We start from the raw sequence: 20334 nt of genomic DNA on the forward strand, positions 1-20334 counted from the left end.
GCCACCACTGCAACAGTCCATTGGCATATATTTAGGCCCAGCACACACACAGGCAGAGGAGAGAGGTCCCGTAACAGAGGATCTGGCTTCATGTCAGCAGAGAATCAGTCTGCATGTCATAGCAGAGAATCAGGCTTCACGTCAGCCACCACTGCAACAGTCCATTGTCATAAATTTAGGCCCAGCACCCAGGCAGAGGAGAGAGGTCCCGTAACAGACAATCTGGCTTCATGTCAGCAGAGAATTAGTCTGCATGTCATAGCAGAGAATGAGGCTTCACGTCAGCCACCACTGCAACAGTCCATTGGCATATATTTAGGCCTAGCACACAGGCAGAGGAGAGAGGTCCCGTAACAGACAATCTGGCTTCATGTCAGCAGAGAATCAGTCTGCATGTCATAGCAGAGAATGAGGCTTCACGTCACCCACCACTGCAACAGTCCATTGGCATATATTTAGGCCTAGCACACAGGCAGAGCAGAGAGGTCCCGTAACAGACAATCTGGCTTCATGACAGCAGAGAATCAGTCTGCATGTCATAGCAGAGAATGAGGCTTCACGTCACCCACCACTGCAACAGTCCATTGGCATATATTTAGGCCTAGCACACAGGCAGAGCAGAGAGGTCCCGTAACAGACAATCTGGCTTCATGACAGCAGAGAATCAGTCTGCATGTCATAGCAGAGAATGAGGCTTCACGTCACCCACCACTGCAACAGTCCATTGGCATATATTTAGGCCTAGCACACAGGCAGAGCAGAGAGGTCCCGTAACAGACGATCTGGCTTCATGTCAGCAGAGAATCAGTCTGCATGTCATAGCAGAGAATGAGGCTTCACGTCAGCCACCACTGCAACAGTCCATTGGCATATATTTAGGCCCAGCACCCAGGCAGAGGAGGGAGGTCCCGTAACAGAGAATCTGTCTTCATGTCAGCAGAGAATTAGTCTGCATGTCATAGCAGAGAATGAGGCTTCACGTCAGCCACCACTGCAACAGTCCATTGGCATATATTTAGGCCCAGCACACACACAGGCAGAGGAGAGAGGTCCCGTAACAGAGAATCTGTCTTCATGTCAGCAGAGAATTAGTCTGCATGTCATAGCAGAGAATCAGGCTTCACGTCACCCACCACTGCAACAGTCCATTGGCATATATTTAGGCCCAGCACCCAGGCAGAGGAGGGAGGTCCCGTAACAGAGAATCTGTCTTCATGTCAGCAGAGAATTAGTCTGCATGTCATAGCAGAGAATGAGGCTTCACGTCAGCCACCACTGCAACAGTCCATTGGCATATATTTAGGCCCAGCACACACAGGCAGAGGAGAGAGGTCCCGTAACAGAGAATCTGTCTTCATGTCAGCAGAGAATTAGTCTGCATGTCATAGCAGAGAATGAGGCTTCACGTCAGCCACCACTGCAACAGTCCATTGGCATATATTTAGGCCCAGCACACACAGGCAGAGGAGAGAGGTCCCGTAACAGACAATCTGGCTTCATGTCAGCAGAGAATTAGTCTGCATGTCATAGCAGAGAATGAGGCTTCACGTCACCCACCACTGCAACAGTCCATTGGCATATATTTAGGCCCAGCACCCAGGCAGAGGAGGGAGGTCCCGTAACAGAGAATCTGTCTTCATGTCAGCAGAGAATTAGTCTGCATGTCATAGCAGAGAATGAGGCTTCACGTCACCCACCACTGCAACAGTCCATTGGCATATATTTAGGCCTAGCACACAGGCAGAGCAGAGAGGTCCCGTAACAGACAATCTGGCTTCATGACAGCAGAGAATCAGTCTGCATGTCATAGCAGAGAATGAGGCTTCACGTCACCCACCACTGCAACAGTCCATTGGCATATATTTAGGCCTAGCACACAGGCAGAGCAGAGAGGTCCCGTAACAGACGATCTGGCTTCATGTCAGCAGAGAATCAGTCTGCATGTCATAGCAGAGAATGAGGCTTCACGTCAGCCACCACTGCAACAGTCCATTGGCATATATTTAGGCCCAGCACCCAGGCAGAGGAGGGAGGTCCCGTAACAGAGAATCTGTCTTCATGTCAGCAGAGAATTAGTCTGCATGTCATAGCAGAGAATGAGGCTTCACGTCAGCCACCACTGCAACAGTCCATTGGCATATATTTAGGCCCAGCACACACACAGGCAGAGGAGAGAGGTCCCGTAACAGAGAATCTGTCTTCATGTCAGCAGAGAATTAGTCTGCATGTCATAGCAGAGAATCAGGCTTCACGTCACCCACCACTGCAACAGTCCATTGGCATATATTTAGGCCCAGCACCCAGGCAGAGGAGGGAGGTCCCGTAACAGAGAATCTGTCTTCATGTCAGCAGAGAATTAGTCTGCATGTCATAGCAGAGAATGAGGCTTCACGTCAGCCACCACTGCAACAGTCCATTGGCATATATTTAGGCCCAGCACACACACAGGCAGAGGAGAGAGGTCCCGTAACAGAGAATCTGTCTTCATGTCAGCAGAGAATTAGTCTGCATGTCATAGCAGAGAATGAGGCTTCACGTCAGCCACCACTGCAACAGTCCATTGGCATATATTTAGGCCCAGCACACACACAGGCAGAGGAGAGAGGTCCCGTAACAGACAATCTGGCTTCATGTCAGCAGAGAATTAGTCTGCATGTCATAGCAGAGAATGAGGCTTCACGTCACCCACCACTGCAACAGTCCATTGGCATATATTTAGGCCCAGCACCCAGGCAGAGGAGGGAGGTCCCGTAACAGAGAATCTGTCTTCATGTCAGCAGAGAATTAGTCTGCATGTCATAGCAGAGAATGAGGCTTCACGTCAGCCACCACTGCAACAGTCCATTGGCATATATTTAGGCCCAGCACACACACAGGCAGAGGAGAGAGGTCACGTAACAGAGGATCTGGCTTCATGTCAGCAGAGAATCAGTCTGCATGTCATAGCAGAGAATCAGGCTTCACGTCAGCCACCACTGCAACAGTCCATTGGCATATATTTAGGCCTAGCACACAGGCAGAGGAGAGAGGTCCCGTAACAGACAATCTGGCTTCATGTCAGCAGAGAATCAGTCTGCATGTCATAGCAGAGAATGAGGCTTCACGTCAGCCACCACTGCAACAGTCCATTGTCATAAATTTAGGCCCAGCACCCAGGCAGAGGAGAGAGGTCCCGTAACAGACAATCTGGCTTCATGTCAGCAGAGAATTAGTCTGCATGTCATAGCAGAGAATCAGGCTTCATGTCAGCCACCACTGCAACAGTCCATTGGCATATATTTAGGCCTAGCACACAGGCAGAGGAGAGGTTCATTCAACTTTGGGTAGCATCGCAATATAATGGTAAAATGAAAATAAAAATAGGATTGAATGAGGAAGTGCCCTGGAGTCCAATAATATATGGTTATGGGGAGGTAGTTAATGTCTAATCTGGACAAGGGACGGACAGGTCCTGTGGGATCCATGCCTGGTTCATTTTTATGAACGTCAGCTTGTCCACATTGGCTGTAGACAGGCGGCTGCGTTTGTCTGTAATGACGCCCCCTGCCGTGCTGAATACACGTTCAGACAAAACGCTGGCTGCCGGGCAGGCCAGCACCTCCAAGGCATAAAAGGCTAGCTCTGGCCACGTGGACAATTTAGAGACCCAGAAGTTGAATGGGGCCGAACCATCAGTCAGTACGTGGAGGGGTGTGCACACGTACTGTTCCACCATGTTAGTGAAATGTTGCCTCCTGCTAACACGTTGCGTATCAGGTGGTGGTGCAGTTAGCTGTGGCGTGTTGACAAAAGTTTTCCACATCTCTGCCATGCTAACCCTGCCCTCAGAGGAGCTGGCCGTGACACAGCTGCCTTGGCGACCTCTTGCTCCTCCTCTGCCTTGGCCTTGGGCTTCCACTTGTTCCCCTGTGACATTTGGGAATGCTCTCAGTAGCGCGTCTACCAACGTGCGCTTGTACTCGCGCATCTTCCTATCACGCTCCAGTGCAGGAAGTAAGGTGGGCACATTGTCTTTGTAGCGTGGATCCAGCAGGGTGGCAACCCAGTAGTCCGCACAGGTTAAAATGTGGGCAACTCTGCTGTCGTTGCGCAGGCACTGCAGCATGTAGTCGCTCATGTGTGCCAGGCTGCCCAGGGATAAGGACAAGCTGTCCTCTGTGGGAGGCGTATCGTCATCGTCCTGCCTTTCCCCCCAGCCACGCACCAGTGATGGACCCGAGCTGCGTTGGGTGCCACCCCGCTGTGACCATGCTTCATCCTCATCCTCCTCCACCTCCTCCTCATCCTCGTCCTCCTCGTCCTCCAGTAGTGGGCCCTGGCTGGCCACATTTGTACCTGGCCTCTGCTGTTGCCAAAAACCTCCCTCTGAGTCACTTCGAAGAGACTGGCCTGAAAGTGCTAAAAATGACCCCTCTTCCTCCTCCTCCTCCTCCTCCTCCTGGGCCACCTCCTCTTCCATCATCGCCCTAAGTGTTTTCTCAAGGAGACATAGAAGTGGTATTGTAACGCTGATAACGGTGTCATCGCCACTGGCCATGTTGGTGGAGTACTCGAAACAGCGCAACAGGGCACACAGGTCTCGCATGGAGGCCCAGTCATTGGTGGTGAAGTGGTGCTGTTCTGTAGTGCGACTGACCCGTGCGTGCTGCAGCTGAAACTCCACTATGGCCTGCTGCTGCTCGCACAGTCTGTCCAGCATGTGCAAGGTGGAGTTCCACCTGGTGGGCACGTCGCATATGAGGCGGTGAGCGGGAAGGCCGAAGTTACGCTGTAGCGCAGACAGGCGAGCAGCAGCAGGATGTGAACGCCGGAAGCGCGAACAGACGGCCCGCACTTTATGCAGCAGCTCTGACATGTCGGGGTAGTTGTGAATGAACTTCTGCACCACCAAATTCAGCACATGCGCCAAGCAAGGGATGTGCGTCAAATTGGCTAGTCCCAGAGCTGCAACGAGATTTCGCCCATTATCACACACCACCAGGCCGGGCTTGAGGCTCACCGGCAGCAACCACTCGTCGGTCTGTTGTTCTATACCCCGCCACAACTCCTGTGCGGTGTGGGGCCTGTCCCCCAAACATATGAGTTTCAGAATGGCCTGCTGACGTTTACCCCGGGCTGTGCTGAAGTTGGTGGTGAAGGTGTGTGGCTGACTGGATGAGCAGGTGGAAGAAGAGGAGGAGGAAGCCGAGAAGGAGGAGGTGGCAACAGGAGGCAAAGAATGTTGCCCTGCGATCCTTGGCGGCGGAAGGACGTGCGCCAAACAGCTCTCCGCCTGGGGCCCAGCTGCCACTACATTTACCCAGTGTGCAGTTAGGGAGATATAGCGTCCCTGGCCGTGCTTACTGGTCCACGTATCTGTGGTTAGGTGGACCTTGCCACAGATGGCGTTGCGCAGTGCACACTTGATTTTATCGGATACTTGGTTGTGCAGGGAAGGCACGGCTCTCTTGGAGAAGTAGTGCCGGCTGGGAACAACATACTGTGGGACAGCAAGCGACATGAGCTGTTTGAAGCTGTCTGTGTCCACCAGCCTAAATGACAGCATTTCATAGGCCAGTAGTTTAGAAATGCTGGCATTCAGGGCCAGGGATCGAGGGTGGCTAGGTGGGAATTTACGCTTTCTATCAAATGTTTGTGAGATGGAGAGCTGAACGCTGGCGTGTGACATGGTTGAGACGCTTGGTGACGGAGGTGGTGGTGGTGGTGTTGGTGGTACATCCCCTGTTTGCTGGGCGGCAGGTGCCAACGTTCCTCCAGAGGCGGAGGAAGAGGCCGAGGCGGCAGCAGCAGAATAGGCCGAGGCGGCAGCAGCAGAAGAGGTAGCAGGGGGAGCCTGAGTGACTTCCTTGGTTTTAAGGTGTTTACTCCACTGCAGTTCATGCTTTGCATGCAGGTGCCTGGTCATGCAGGTTGTGCTCAGGTTCAGAACGTTAATGCCTCGCTTCAGGCTCTGATGGCACAGCGTGCAAACCACTCGGGTCTTGTCGTCAGCACATTGTTTGAAGAAGTGCCATGCCAGGGAACTCCTTGAAGCTGCCTTTGGGGTGCTCGGTCCCAGATGGCGGCGGTCAGTAGCAGGCGGAGTCTCTTGGCGGCGGGTGTTCTGCTTTTGCCCACTGCTCCCTCTTTTGCTACGCTGTTGGCTCGGTCTCACCACTGCCTCTTCCTCCGAACTGTGAAAGTCAGTGGCACGACCTTCATTCCATGTGGGGTCTAGGACCTCATCGTCCCCTGCATCGTCTTCCACCCAGTCTTGATCCCTGACCTCCTGTTCAGTCTGCACACTGCAGAAAGACGCAGCAGTTGGCACCTGTGTTTCGTCATCATCAGAGACATGCTGAGGTGGTATTCCCATGTCCTCATCATCAGGAAACATAAGTGGTTGTGCGTCAGTGCATTCTATGTCTTTCACCGCTGGGGAAGGGCTAGGTGGATGCCCTTGGGAAACCCTGCCAGCGGAGTCTTCAAACAGCATAAGAGACTGCTGCATAACTTGAGGCTGAGACAGTTTCCCTGGTATGCATGGGGGTGATGTGACAGACTGATGGGGTTGGTTTTCAGGCGCCATCTGTGCGCTTTCTGCAGAAGACTGGGTGGGAGATAATGTGAACGTGCTGGATCCACTGTCGGCCACCCAATTGACTAATGCCTGTACCTGCTCAGGCCTTACCATCCTTAGAACGGCATTGGGCCCCACCATATATCGCTGTAAATTCTGGCGGCTACTGGGACCTGAGGTAGTTGGTACACTAGGACGTGTGGATGTGGCAGAACGGCCACGTCCTCTCCCAGCACCAGAGGGTCCACTAACACCACCACGACCATGTCCACGTCCGCGTCCCTTACTAGATGTTTTTCTCATTGTTATGGTTCACCACAACAACAAATATATTATTTGGCCCAATGTATTGTATTCAAATTCAGCGGGATATAAATTTGAGGCCTAGTATTTAGGCGCTGGGTGACCGGTATGGATTTAGTGACAGAATTAGACTTGGAAATGCACAGAAGCGTGTGTGTGAAGTTATTCTGAATGACCCTATGTGCACCTTCAATATGATCTACCCTTTTAGGGATAGATTTCAAATAGCTCTGATATAGCAGAAACGACTAAATTATGAAATTGCTAAATTGGGAATTGTATTTCAACCCAGAACAAAAAATGTGCTTTGACGGACACTAAATAACTTTCCCAGCCACAACAGGACAGCGGTAACGAGAGATTTAGCGGGATATAAATTTGAGGCCTAGTATTTAGGCGCTGGGTGACAGGTATGGGTTTAGTGACAGAATTAGATTTGGAAATGCACAGTAGCGGGTGTGTGAAGTTATTCTGAATGACCCTATGTGCACCTTGAATATTATATACCCTTTTAGGGATAGATTTCAAATAGCTCTGATATAGCAGAAACCACTAAATTATGAAATTGCTAAATTGGGAATTGTATTTCAACCCAGAACAAGAAATGTGCTTGAACGGACACTAAATAACTCGCCCAGCTACAGCACTAGGGACAGATTTAGCTGGATATAAATTTGAGGCCTAGTATTTAGGCGCTGGGTGACCGGTATGGATTTAGTGACAGAATTAGACTTGGAAATGCACAGAAGCGGTGTGTGTGAAGTTATTCTGAATGACCCTATGTGCACCTTGAATATTATATACCCTTTTAGGGATAGATTTCAAATAGCTCTGATATAGCAGAAACCACTAAATTATGAAATTGCTAAATTGGGAATTGTATTTCAACCCAGAACAAGAAATGTGCTTGAACGGACACTAAATAACTCGCCCAGCTACAGCACTAAGGACAGATTTAGCGGGATATAAATTTGAGGCCTAGTATTTAGGCGCTGGGTGACAGGTATGGGTTTAGTGCCAGAATTAGACTTGGAAATACACAGTAGCGGGTGTGTGTGAAGTTATTCTGAATGACCCAATGTGCACCTTGAATATTATATACCCTTTTAGGGATAGATTTCAAATAGCTCTGATATAGCAGAAACCACTAAATTATGAAATTGCTAAATTGGGAATTGTATTTCAACCCAGAACAAGAAATGTGCTTGAACGGACACTAAATAACTCGCCCAGCTACAGCACTAAGGACAGATTTAGCGGGATATAAATTTGAGGCCTAGTATTTAGGCGCTGGGTGACAGGTATGGGTTTAGTGCCAGAATTAGACTTGGAAATACACAGTAGCGGGTGTGTGTGAAGTTATTCTGAATGACCCAATGTGCACCTTGAATATTATATACCCTTTTAGGGATAGATTTCAAATAGCTCTGATATAGCAGAAACCACTAAATTATGAAATTGCTAAATTGGGAATTGTATTTCAACCCAGAACAAGAAATGTGCTTGAACGGACACTAAATAACTCGCCCAGCTACAGCACTAAGGACAGATTTAGCGGGATATAAATTTGAGGCCTAGTATTTAGGCGCTGGGTGACAGGTATGGGTTTAGTGCCAGAATTAGACTTGGAAATACACAGTAGCGGGTGTGTGTGAAGTTATTCTGAATGACCCAATGTGCACCTTGAATATTATATACCCTTTTAGGGATAGATTTCAAATAGCTCTGATATAGCAGAAACCACTAAATTATGAAATTGCTAAATTGGGAATTGTATTTCAACCCAGAACAAGAAATGTGCTTGAACGGACACTAAATAACTCGCCCAGCTACAGCACTAAGGACAGATTTAGCGGGATATAAATTTGAGGCCTAGTATTTAGGCGCTGGGTGACAGGTATGGGTTTAGTGCCAGAATTAGACTTGGAAATACACAGTAGCGGGTGTGTGTGAAGTTATTCTGAATGACCCAATGTGCACCTTGAATATTATATACCCTTTTAGGGATAGATTTCAAATAGCTCTGATATAGCAGAAACCACTAAATTATGAAATTGCTAAATTGGGAATTGTATTTCAACCCAGAACAAGAAATGTGCTTGAACGGACACTAAATAACTCGCCCAGCTACAGCACTAAGGACAGATTTAGCGGGATATAAATTTGAGGCCTAGTATTTAGGCGCTGGGTGACAGGTATGGGTTTAGTGCCAGAATTAGACTTGGAAATACACAGTAGCGGGTGTGTGTGAAGTTATTCTGAATGACCCAATGTGCACCTTGAATATTATATACCCTTTTAGGGATAGATTTCAAATAGCTCTGATATAGCAGAAACCACTAAATTATGAAATTGCTAAATTGGGAATTGTATTTCAACCCAGAACAAGAAATGTGCTTGAACGGACACTAAATAACTCGCCCAGCTACAGCACTAGGGACAGATTTAGCTGGATATAAATTTGAGGCCTAGTATTTAGGCGCTGCGTGACAGGTATGGGTTTAGTGACAGAATTAGACTTGGAAATACACAGTAGCGGGTGTGTGTGAAGTTATTCTGAATGACCCAATGTGCACCTTGAATATTATATACCCTTTTAGGGATAGATTTCAAATAGCTCTGATATAGCAGAAACCACTAAATTATGAAATTGCTAAATTGGGAATTGTATTTCAACCCAGAACAAGAAATGTGCTTGAACGGACACTAAATAACTCGCCCAGCTACAGCACTAGGGACAGATTTAGCTGGATATAAATTTGAGGCCTAGTATTTAGGCGCTGGGTGACCGGTATGGATTTAGTGACAGAATTAGACTGGGATATGGCCAAAAAATAAACAGACTATTGCTGGTTAAATGCACTTGGTGTGACAGCTTCACCCTGATGTAGGCTTTAGCCAAAAAACAACCACACCATTGAGGGTTAAATGCACTTGGTGACAGGCGCAGCTTGCCCCTGATTTAGTATATGGCCAAAAAATGAACAGACTATTGCTGGTTAAATGCACTTGGTGTGACAGCTTCACCCTGATGTAGGCTTTAGCCAAAAAACAACCACACCATTGAGGGTTAAATGCACTTGGTGACAGGCGCAGCTTGCCCCTGATTTTGTATATGGCCAAAAAATGAACAGACTATTGCTGGTTAAATGCACTTGGTGTGACAGCTTCACCCTGATGTAGGCTTTAGCCAAAAAACAACCACACCATTGAGGGTTAAATGCACTTGGTCGCAGCTTGTGCTGGCGCACCACAAGACACAAAATGGCCGCCGATCACCCCAGAAAAATGTGACTGACAAACGGTCTGTGCAGCCTAAAAACAGTGAGCAATTGAGGATCAGCAGCTCAATGATCCACAGCTGCAGATCGATCAGTTAATCAAGTCCTTTGGAGGAGTTAATCTGCCTAATCTCGCCCTACTGTCGCAGCCGCAACCTCTCCCTACGCTAATCAGAGCAGAGTGACGGGCGGCGCTATGTGACTCCAGCTTAAATAGAGGCTGGGTCACATGGTGCTCTGGCCAATCACAGCCATGCCAATAGTAGGCATGGCTGTGATGGCCTCTTGGGGCAAGTAGTATGACGCTTGTTGATTGGCTGCTTTGCAGCCTTTCAAAAAGCGCCAAGAAAGCGTCACAAAAGCGCGAAGAAAGCGACGAACACCGAACCCGAACCCGGACTTTTACGAAAATGTCCGGGTTCGGGTCCGTGTCACGGACACCCCAAAATTCGGTACGAACCCGAACTATACAGTTCGAGTTCGCTCATCCCTAGTCTCAACCCTTCCTCAACAATTGTCTTGCAAAAAATGGGTGTTATTTTAATACCAGAATATAACAGCAGTATTTTCTTGTATTTGACTATCACAAATGTAGCAAAAGCCCCAAATGTAGGGTCTTCCAAAAAAATTTGTGTTTTTTTAAACCCAGAATATAACTGCAGTATTTAAAGCTTGTATTTGATTGTCACAAATGCAGCAAATACCCAAAATGTATTATCCTGCAAAAAATGGGTGTTGTTTATTAACCCTGAATATAACTGCAGTATTTAAAGCTTGTACTTAACTGTCACAAATGCAGCAAAGGCCCCAAATGTATGGTCTTGCAAAAACATGGGTGTTTTTTAAACCCAGAATATAACTGCAGTATTTAAACTTGTATTTCACTGTCACAAATGCAGCAAAGGCCCAAAATGTATTATCTTGCACAAATTGGGCATTTTTTTAAATCTCAGAATAGAACTGCAGTATTTAAAGCTTGTATTTGACTGTCACCAATGCAGCAAAGGCCCCAAATGTGGGGGCTTGCACAAAATGGGTGTTTTTTTAAACCCAAAATAAAACTGCATTATTTAAAGCTTGCTTTCGACTGTCACAAATGCAGCAAAGGCCGCAAATGTATTATCTTGCCACAAAATGGGTGTTTTTTTAATACCAGAATATAACAACAGTATCTAACGCTTGTATTTGACTGTCACATATGCAGCAAAGACCCAAAATGTATTATCTTCTAAACAATTGGTATTTTTATTAATGCCAGAATATAACAGCAGTATCTAACGCTTGTATTTTTCTGTCACAAATGCTGTAAAAGCCGCAAATGTAGTGTATTGAACAAAAGGGGTGTTTTTTTAAACCCAGAATATAACTACAGTATTTAAAGCTTGTATTTGACTGTCACAAATGTAGCAATGGCATAAAATGTATTGTCTTGCACAAAATAGGTGTTTTTTTTTAACCCATAATAGAACTGCAGTATTTAAAGCTTGCATTTGACTGTCACAAGCCCAAAAATGTATAATCTTGTTTTTATAATACCAGAATATACCAGCAGTATCTAACGCTTGTATTCGACTGTCACAAATGCAGAAAAGGCCGCAAATATATTATCTTGCCCAAAATGGGTGTTTTTTTAATACCAGAATATAACAGCAGTATCTAATGCTTGTATTGGACTGTCACAAATGCAGCAAAGGCCGCAAATGTAGTGTTTTGCACAAATTGGGTGTTTTTTTAACTCAGAATATAACTGCAGTATTTAAAGCTTGTATTTGACTGTCACAAATGCAGCAAAGGCCCAAAATGTATTATCCTGCAAAAAATGGGTGTTTTTTTTTAACCCTGAATATAACTGCAGTATTTAAAGCTTGTATTTGACTGTCACAAATGCAGCAAAGGTCCCAAATGTAGGGTCTTGCAAAAAAATGGGTGTTTTTTTAAACCCAGAATATAACGGCAGTATTTAAAGCTTGTATTTGACTGTCACAAATGTAGCAAAGGCCAAAAATGTATTATCTTGCACAAAATGGGCGTTTTTTTAAACCCAGAATATGTCACGGCTGGCGGTGGGGGAAACCCCCAGCCGTGCGGTGCCAGGAGATGGTAGGGTTACCCCTTGGCCGGGACCACAGAGTTAGGGAGCAGGTCACCTCCTATTGCGTCCCTAACGCTGACCCTGTCTCCTATCTGTATGAGCCGACCTTGGTGGTAGGAGGACTCATACGCCGGAACCTTAAAGTCCCTACGAGCCCTCAAGTCGGCCCTGTACTAGGGGACAGAGTGAGACGACCTGCTCCTCCTAGGCACGGGGGAGCAGGAGTCTCAACGGCCAAGCAACACAGGGGAATACAACAACAGACTTATGGCAGTGACAGGCAAATGGGACCAACACATCACTCACCTGCCACAGACAACAAACCCTGGATCCCATGTGCAGGTGCTGCAGTTCAGACACCAACGAACACAGCACACACCAGACATCCCACAGGAACCCAGGACCACAAGCTGCACTAACATAAAACCCCACACACACCTAAATAACACCGTGAAACATAGAAATTCCCGACAGAGGTTTTATGACCAGAAGGATGGTCCTCACCAGGCAGATGGAGGAGACAGGAGGCTGCTCCAGCCAGCATGGCTGAGAGCAACCTACTGAAGCCTGCAAGAGACTCAGGCTATATAGGTCAAAAGGCCACACCCACCAGTCAACCACACCCAGTGACATCACACACACTGGGAAGGAAGTTAACCCTTCCAGCACACAGAAGGGAAAACACACATATAAGGGGAAGTGCACATAATACATAACCCACACCAACCCACTCACCTGTTACCGCCAGCAACGGCATGCGTGGCCACCATGTACTGGGGAACAGCCCGCAGGCCGAAACCCTGCCACCACATGCATACAACAACAGACGTTGCCGCGGACAACCACAGGTGAAGGGAGGTGTCTACGTGCATACAACACATAACCTCGTGCACCACAAAACGACAAAGGGAGTGCACATAAAACACGTTGCCAAGGGCAACCGCACGCATGCCTATTGTCCGCAGCAACCGCACCTGAGGCAAACAACTAAGTGCCCCCAGCTGCGGTTGACAACACCAAGCCGCGGGCAACCGCATGCGGCTCCCAAGGAGTCACGACCATGACCAAGGGTCGTGACAGAATAGAACTGCAGTATTGAAAGCTTGTATTGGACTGTCAGAAATGCAGCAAAGGCCGCAAATGTATTATCTTGCCACAGAATGGGTGTTTTTTTAATACCAGAATATAACAGCAGTATCTAACGCTTGTATTGGAATTCACAAATGCAGCAAAGGCCGCAAATGTAGTGTCTTGCACAAAATGGGTGTTTTTTTTTAACCTAGAATATAACTGCAGTATTTAAAGCTTGTATTGGACTGTCACAAATGCAGCAAAGAACCAAAATGTATTGTCTTGCAAAATTTTTTTGTTTTTTTAATACCAGAATATAACAGCAGTATATTCTGGTATTTGACTGTCACAAATGCAGCAAAGGCCCCAAATGTATGGTCTTGCAAAAACATGGGTGTTTTTTAAAACCAGAATATAACTGCAGTATTTAAAGCTTGTTTTTGACTGTCACAAATGCAGCAAAGGCCAAAAATGTATTATCTTGCACAAAATAGGCGTGTTTTTTAAACCCAGAATAGAAATGCAGTATTGAAAGCTTGTATTGGACTGTCACAAATGCAGCAAAGACCGCAAATGTATTGTCTTGCCACAGAATGGGTGTTTTTTTAATACCACAATATAATGCAGTATCCAACACTTGTATTGGACTGTCAGAAATGCAGCAAAGGCCGCAAATGTATTATATTGCCACAAAATGGGTGTTTTTTTTTTTAAACCAGAATATAACAGCAGTATCTAATGCTTGTATTTCACTGTCACAAATGCAGGAAAAGCCACAAATGTGTGGGCTTGCACAAAATGGGTGTTTTTTTTTAAACCAGAATATAACAGCAGTATCTAATGCTTGTATTGGACTGTCACAAATGCAGGAAAAGCCTCAAATGTAGGGTCTTGCACAAAATGGGTGTTTTTTTAAACCCAGAATATAACTGCAGTTTTTAAAGCTTGTATTTGACTGCCACAAATGCAGCAAAGGCCTAAAATGTATTATCTTGCACAAAATTGGCATTTTTTAAACCCAGAATTGAACTGCAGTATTTAAAGCTTGTATTGGACTGTCACAAATGCAGCAAAGGCCGCAATTGTATTTTTTTGCACAAAATGGGTGTTTTTTTTTATTCCAGAATATAACAGCAGTATCTAACGCTTGTATTGGAATGTCACCAATGCAGCAAAGGCCTCAAATGTAATGGCTTGCACAAAATGGGTGTTTTTTTAAACCCAGAATATAACTGCAGTATTTAAAGCTTGTATTTCACTGTCACAAATGCAGTAAAGTCCCCAAATGTGTGGGCTTGCACAAAATGGGTGTTTTTTTCTTAAACCCAGAATATAACTGCCGTATTTACAGCTTGTATTTGACTGTCACAAATGCAGCAAAGGACCCAAAATGTACTATCTTGCAAAAAATGCATGTTTATTTTAAAACATGAATATAACTGCAGTATTTAAAGCTTCTATTTGACTGTCACAAATGCACATATGCTGTGCTGGTGCACTGAGCTTGCACAAAATGGCCACCGACACCCACCTAACTAACAGATGGATAAAAGTTATTTTTCTGTGTCACTTTGCTCAGGGCAGGGTAAAAAAATGGTGCACTGCACCCACAAAACAAAATAGCTGTAGAGCACTTCTGATAACAGATTATTTCCTATTCTCTCCCTCATAGCAGCAGCAGAGTGACGTGCAGCGCTACGTGATTCTAGCTTATATAGAGGCTGAGTCATAAGCTAATCGTAGGCATGGCTGTGATGGCTTCTAAGGGCACAAGAGTTAAAAGCTTGTTGTTTGGGTGCTCTACAGCCTTTCAAAAAGCACCATTAAATCGCTGAAAACCGAACTCAAACCCGAACTTTTACGAAAAATTTGGGTTCGGGTCCGGGGTCCAAAAGTCCTAAAGTTTGGTACGAGCCCGAACTTTACAGTTTGGGTTCGCTCAACCCTACTGATGAACTATCTTGTGGATAGGTCATCAATATTATTTCCTGTATAACCCCTTTAATTGGATTCAGGTCTAGACTTTGACTAGGCCATTCCCAGATATTTGAATGTTTCCCTAAAAAATTAAAATTGCCCTGTATTTACTGCCATCCATACGTCTTTCTATACCAACCAGTTGTCCGGTCCCTACTGACTAAATTCATCCCTACTGCAAACTGTTGCCTCCACCATGCTTCACTCTGGGAATGGTCTTCCCATGATGGTCAAAAAGTTAAATTTTAAGGTATATTCACCGATTTTGAAAGTCGGCCTACAAAATGTAGCATGGATTTTTTTCACTGTGTTTTATTAATATTTTTGTGTTTTTTTTAACACTTTTTTTTTTACCAATGGGTGATTACTTCTATACAAAACTGCATTTTCAGTTCATGGTTTTTGGCACGGCTCCGTGACAAAAACAGTACAGAAAATGTGCAAAAAATGCACAGACACATATGGAGTGTTTTTTCTTATGCTTCCCATTCATTTAAATGGGATTTTCAACACAGATTCCAACCCGGGGCATGCTGCTTCTTTTTTCCACATGGAAAAAAGCAAATGCTGCCTACCATTGAAATGAATGGGATGCTGTTTTGAAGCATTTTTTAGAGCTGATTTTGAGGCGAAAACGTGCCAAATCAGGACCAAAAAACTTCTTCCATGTTTTCGGGTTGTCTGCCAAATCCTGTTTGATGGACTCTAAAAAATTTGGACCTGTTGACAGATATATCCATCTGCCCTACGGATCTTTGGAGCGCCTTCAGAGCTATCATTGGTGGTTTTGTAGAATTTGATTAATGCCCTCCATACCTGGTCTGTGAGTTTTGATGGGTGACCTCTTGTCAGGATCATACTATAGTTGAGCCATATTATTAACTTTTTTTTAAATAATAGATATAATGATGCTTTGTGGGATGCTCAAAGTGTTGCAGACTCAGGGACCTTTCAGAACAGGTGCGTATAGAGACTTACATCATGTGAGAATTTCCACACGGGGAACCTCATTCAACTAAGGATGGAACTTTGGAACTTAATTGTTAGGATCAATTCTTATTTAGGGGTTTCATGGCAAAGGAGGTTAATATGTTCACACTCACAACTTTTCAGTTGTCTAAACAAGGTTTTTCTTTTTCCTTTCCACTAATCATTTTAACTATTTTGTCAGGTGCATTACTTTCTCAGTTGAACGCTTTTTTTATGGGGTTGTCCCATGAAAAATATTCTACAGTTTTCAGACCAGCATCTGGATCTGAATACTTTTGTATTCATGTAATTAAAAATTTAGCATAACTACTGAGTTATTCAATAAAATGTATCTGCATAGAGCCAGCTGCTGTTTGTTTTTTTCTTAATTCTTTGACCTGCTCACTGAGATGGCCGCACATGCTCAGTTTCATGCTTCAACTGCCTCCTGAGCTGTGATTGGGAGAGCTGAGACACGCCCCCTGAGCTGCAGCAGAAAAGACACTCCCCTGGAGCTGTCAGCTTGATATAAATCTAGCAAAGCAATGAATGGCGAGATCTCTGGATCCATGTGAGGTACAGGGCTGGTTCTGGCTTTGCTAGAAAGAGGTTATCATGTACTATATGATGCCTGATTTTCATTTTTTATATTAATCATGTGATAACCCATTTACTGCACTGTATATCTTCTTCTGTTTTCATAGGTAGAGTCTCCCTGGTCTGTTCTCTCCCAGACCCCATATGAACTATAGTCTATGACTGTAACAGTTTGGCCATTTAGAAGACTCTATTGTAATAGGGGTAGGTAGTAATATCACTGATGTCGGAATGATGACATCACTTGGAACAAAAGGGGGCGTTACTCAGGGAAATTAATGTAATTATGTAACATGACAGGTTGCTTAAAGGGTTTCTGTCACTAGAATTTTCTGTATTAAACTGGCTGACATTAGCGATGTGCTAATGTTAGCTGCACCTAACTCTGCTATTCTAATGATTATCCGTGCCACCGTTACTGTAGAATTCTTGCTTTTATAATATGTAAATGAGCCTCTAGGAGCAGGGGGGCGATGCTCCTGCACCTAGAGGCTCCCGTCTCCCAGCTCAAGTCACACCTTCCAAGTGTTGATTGACAGGGCCAGGCATTGTTTGCATCCTTCTGCCTGCCCTGTGCCCTGGGGAAATCTTGCGCCATTCGATATTCTGCGCAGGTGCGGTGAGGGAAGGACACTCGCAGGCTTCCAGCTTCCTCACCGCGCCTGCGCAGAATACTGAACTGCGCAAGATTTCCCCAGGGCACAGGGCAGGCAGAAGGATGTGAACGGTGCCTGGCCCTGTGAATCAACATGAAGGCGTGACTTGAGGTGGGAGACGGGAGCCTCTAGGTGCAGGAGCAGCGCCCCCCCCCCAGCTCCTAGAGGCTCATTTACATATTATAAAAGCAAGAATTCTACAGTAACGGGGGAATGGATAATCATTAGAATAGCAGATTTAGGTGCAGCTGACATTAGACATCGCTAATGTCAGCCAGTTTAATACTGAAAATTCTAGTGACAGAAACCCTTTAAGTAACATTGGGCTGGAACTTATCTTTATTGCTTTATAGAGCTTTGCCAGGGTTGTAAAAGACAGATAAGGACCATCTCTGGTCGTTCAATGGCCTGGCAGGCACTGTTGATACTGTATGCATGTTGGTCATATCACCGTGAAGCTGATGACAGTGTGCCCCTTTAAGAATATCGGGAAAATAAGGTTTGTACGAACACTCTTTCGAGATAATCAGCCCATGTAAAGGTGCCACTAATCACTCAGTTTACAAGTGAAATGCTCATTCATCGGGTAATGCAATCGTTAGTGCTATCACCTAAATTATCGTGGGGATCAGATAATGCGGGCTTAACAGTACTCTGCTGCCCAGAAACAATGCAGCTGTATGAAGACGAGTGATGGCATTTGCAATGGCTGCAAGTAAATGCATAGATCTCCTCCGCTAACGAGCAGGCTATTTATAGGAAGGAATGCTTCCTTCCCGACAATTGCCTACTCCATCAGACAGCTTACAGGGGGCCTTAGGGTGCATTCACTTGACCATATGTGCAACAGGCGCCCCCCCCCCTAGGGCCCTCTATATCGCACGTCCTAGGTGTAGGAAATGCCGAGTGGTATGTTACGGCCTAAAATGTCTCTTATTGTGTGTCACGGTGCTCCTACCTGGATACAGCTGGACCTCAGGCTTTGGCTCTGAAGAAATAAATAGAGGAATGATTGGGAGATAAAAGAATAATTGGAGTCCAGACCTTGAGATCAAGTTCAATGGCAGCTTTACTTTGCATAAATGTTCGCCAAAATGGTTTACAGGCTTTGTCTTGGTTCCAGCAGGCTTTATCATGAAACTGGCAGGCAAACTCCACTCTGCTACATCTTTGTTGCTCTTTGACTCTGCTGTACTGACAGGCTGGCTGTATAACTCAGCATCTTCTGTATGCTACACTTCACTGTGTAGTCTGACTCTAGATTATGCCAGGGAACTTTCCTCCTGGCTCCTGAGGCTTCAAGCCTTTGCCTCCATGGCCAGCAGAGCTTAAGATGCAGAGCCCCTGTACAACCTTCCCCTAGCTGGGGGAAAGCTAGACTGACCAGAGCTTCTGCCCCACCCTTCCTGCAGGAAGAAGGACTCACCCACCTTCCTCCCAGAGGGGGGGGGGGGGGGGGGGGTTTAGAATGGAATGGAAGGTTCCATTCTTTCTAAATCTAGCTCTGCATTGTTTGCTGCCACCTTCTGGTGAACCAGATGCATTACATGAACAGTTACATAACATAAAACATGCACAGCGTGGAGGACCTGGAATAAATGCATAAGATGACATGAGGTTAGACCAATAAAGACAGTAGCAAGGTGCAGAAGTGGTAACACCACCACACCATGTATTTTGCGGACCTTTTTTAACAATGCCTATTCTTGTCCGCAAAACAGGAAAGAATAGGACATGTTCTAACTTTTTTGTGGGGCTACAGAACGGATATGCGGATATGGACAGCACACGGTGTGCCTTCCTAATTTTTTGCAGCCCCATTGAAATTAATGGGTCCACAACTAACTAAAATTACAGTTCTGTGAATGGGGCCCAAGTCAATGGTATCGACTGCACATTAGATTTTTTTTTTAAATCCATGTTTCTCTGCAGTAGTGACTAGTGTTGAGCAGATCGAAATCAAACAACTTTCATTCAAATTTTAGGAAAAATACGATTTGCCGCAAACACGAACATTCTCACGTTTCGTGTTAACGAATCAATTTTCCCTGAAATGGCGGTAAGAACAAAAAACATACATGCTCACCTCATCCATTTTCGGGCAAAGAGGCCATGTCAGTCATCACATCAGCACGTGAGATTTTGCACATTGTCTTCAAACAAGATGGCAGCAATGGCCTCTACACGATCAAGTGGATAAGGTGAGTATTCTCCCCCCCATGATTAACCCCTGAAAGGCCAAAATAGTAGCCTCATATGCCGCAAGGGTGTGTGAAAGCCTGAGTTTTAGGTGGCCCAGCGACACCTGAGGAAAGAGGTGTCGCATGGTCAGAGTCAAGAGGACTCTTGGACCATATGCCCCCAAGGTATTGGTGTGGTCACAGCCAGGAGGCTGCTGGACAGTGTGGCTGAGTAAAGCTGGATCTCACCCATTGTGTGAACTGCATCTTAGAGGCGAGTTAGGCAGACCTATATATTAGGTAGAGCCCAGACGGGCAGGTGTTTATTTTGGTTTATTTTTATGTTTGTGCTGGTGCTGAAGTGCTACAATAAAGCACCATTTGGACTTTAACCCCGTTGTCTGAGAAGGAATCTGTCATCGCCTCCCTGCTTGAGAGAGCGATCCCTTACAATTGGTGGAGGATGCGTGCAGTGTCCATGCTGAAAAGGCACAACATTGTTGCTAGGGGCAAAGGCATGTCAAAAGAGCATATGTTACTGAAGGTTGTATTTAAGAAATTTAAAGGGCTGGAGGCTTAATGTCTGGATAGCTGCTGTTTCTATTCTGGATGCCTTTTTTTTTTGCTTTGTTGCAAGGAAATCTTGCAG

The sequence above is a fragment of the Bufo gargarizans genome, chromosome 1, assembly GCF_014858855.1.
Source record: "Bufo gargarizans isolate SCDJY-AF-19 chromosome 1, ASM1485885v1, whole genome shotgun sequence".
Taxonomy (NCBI): Eukaryota; Metazoa; Chordata; class Amphibia; order Anura; family Bufonidae; genus Bufo; species Bufo gargarizans.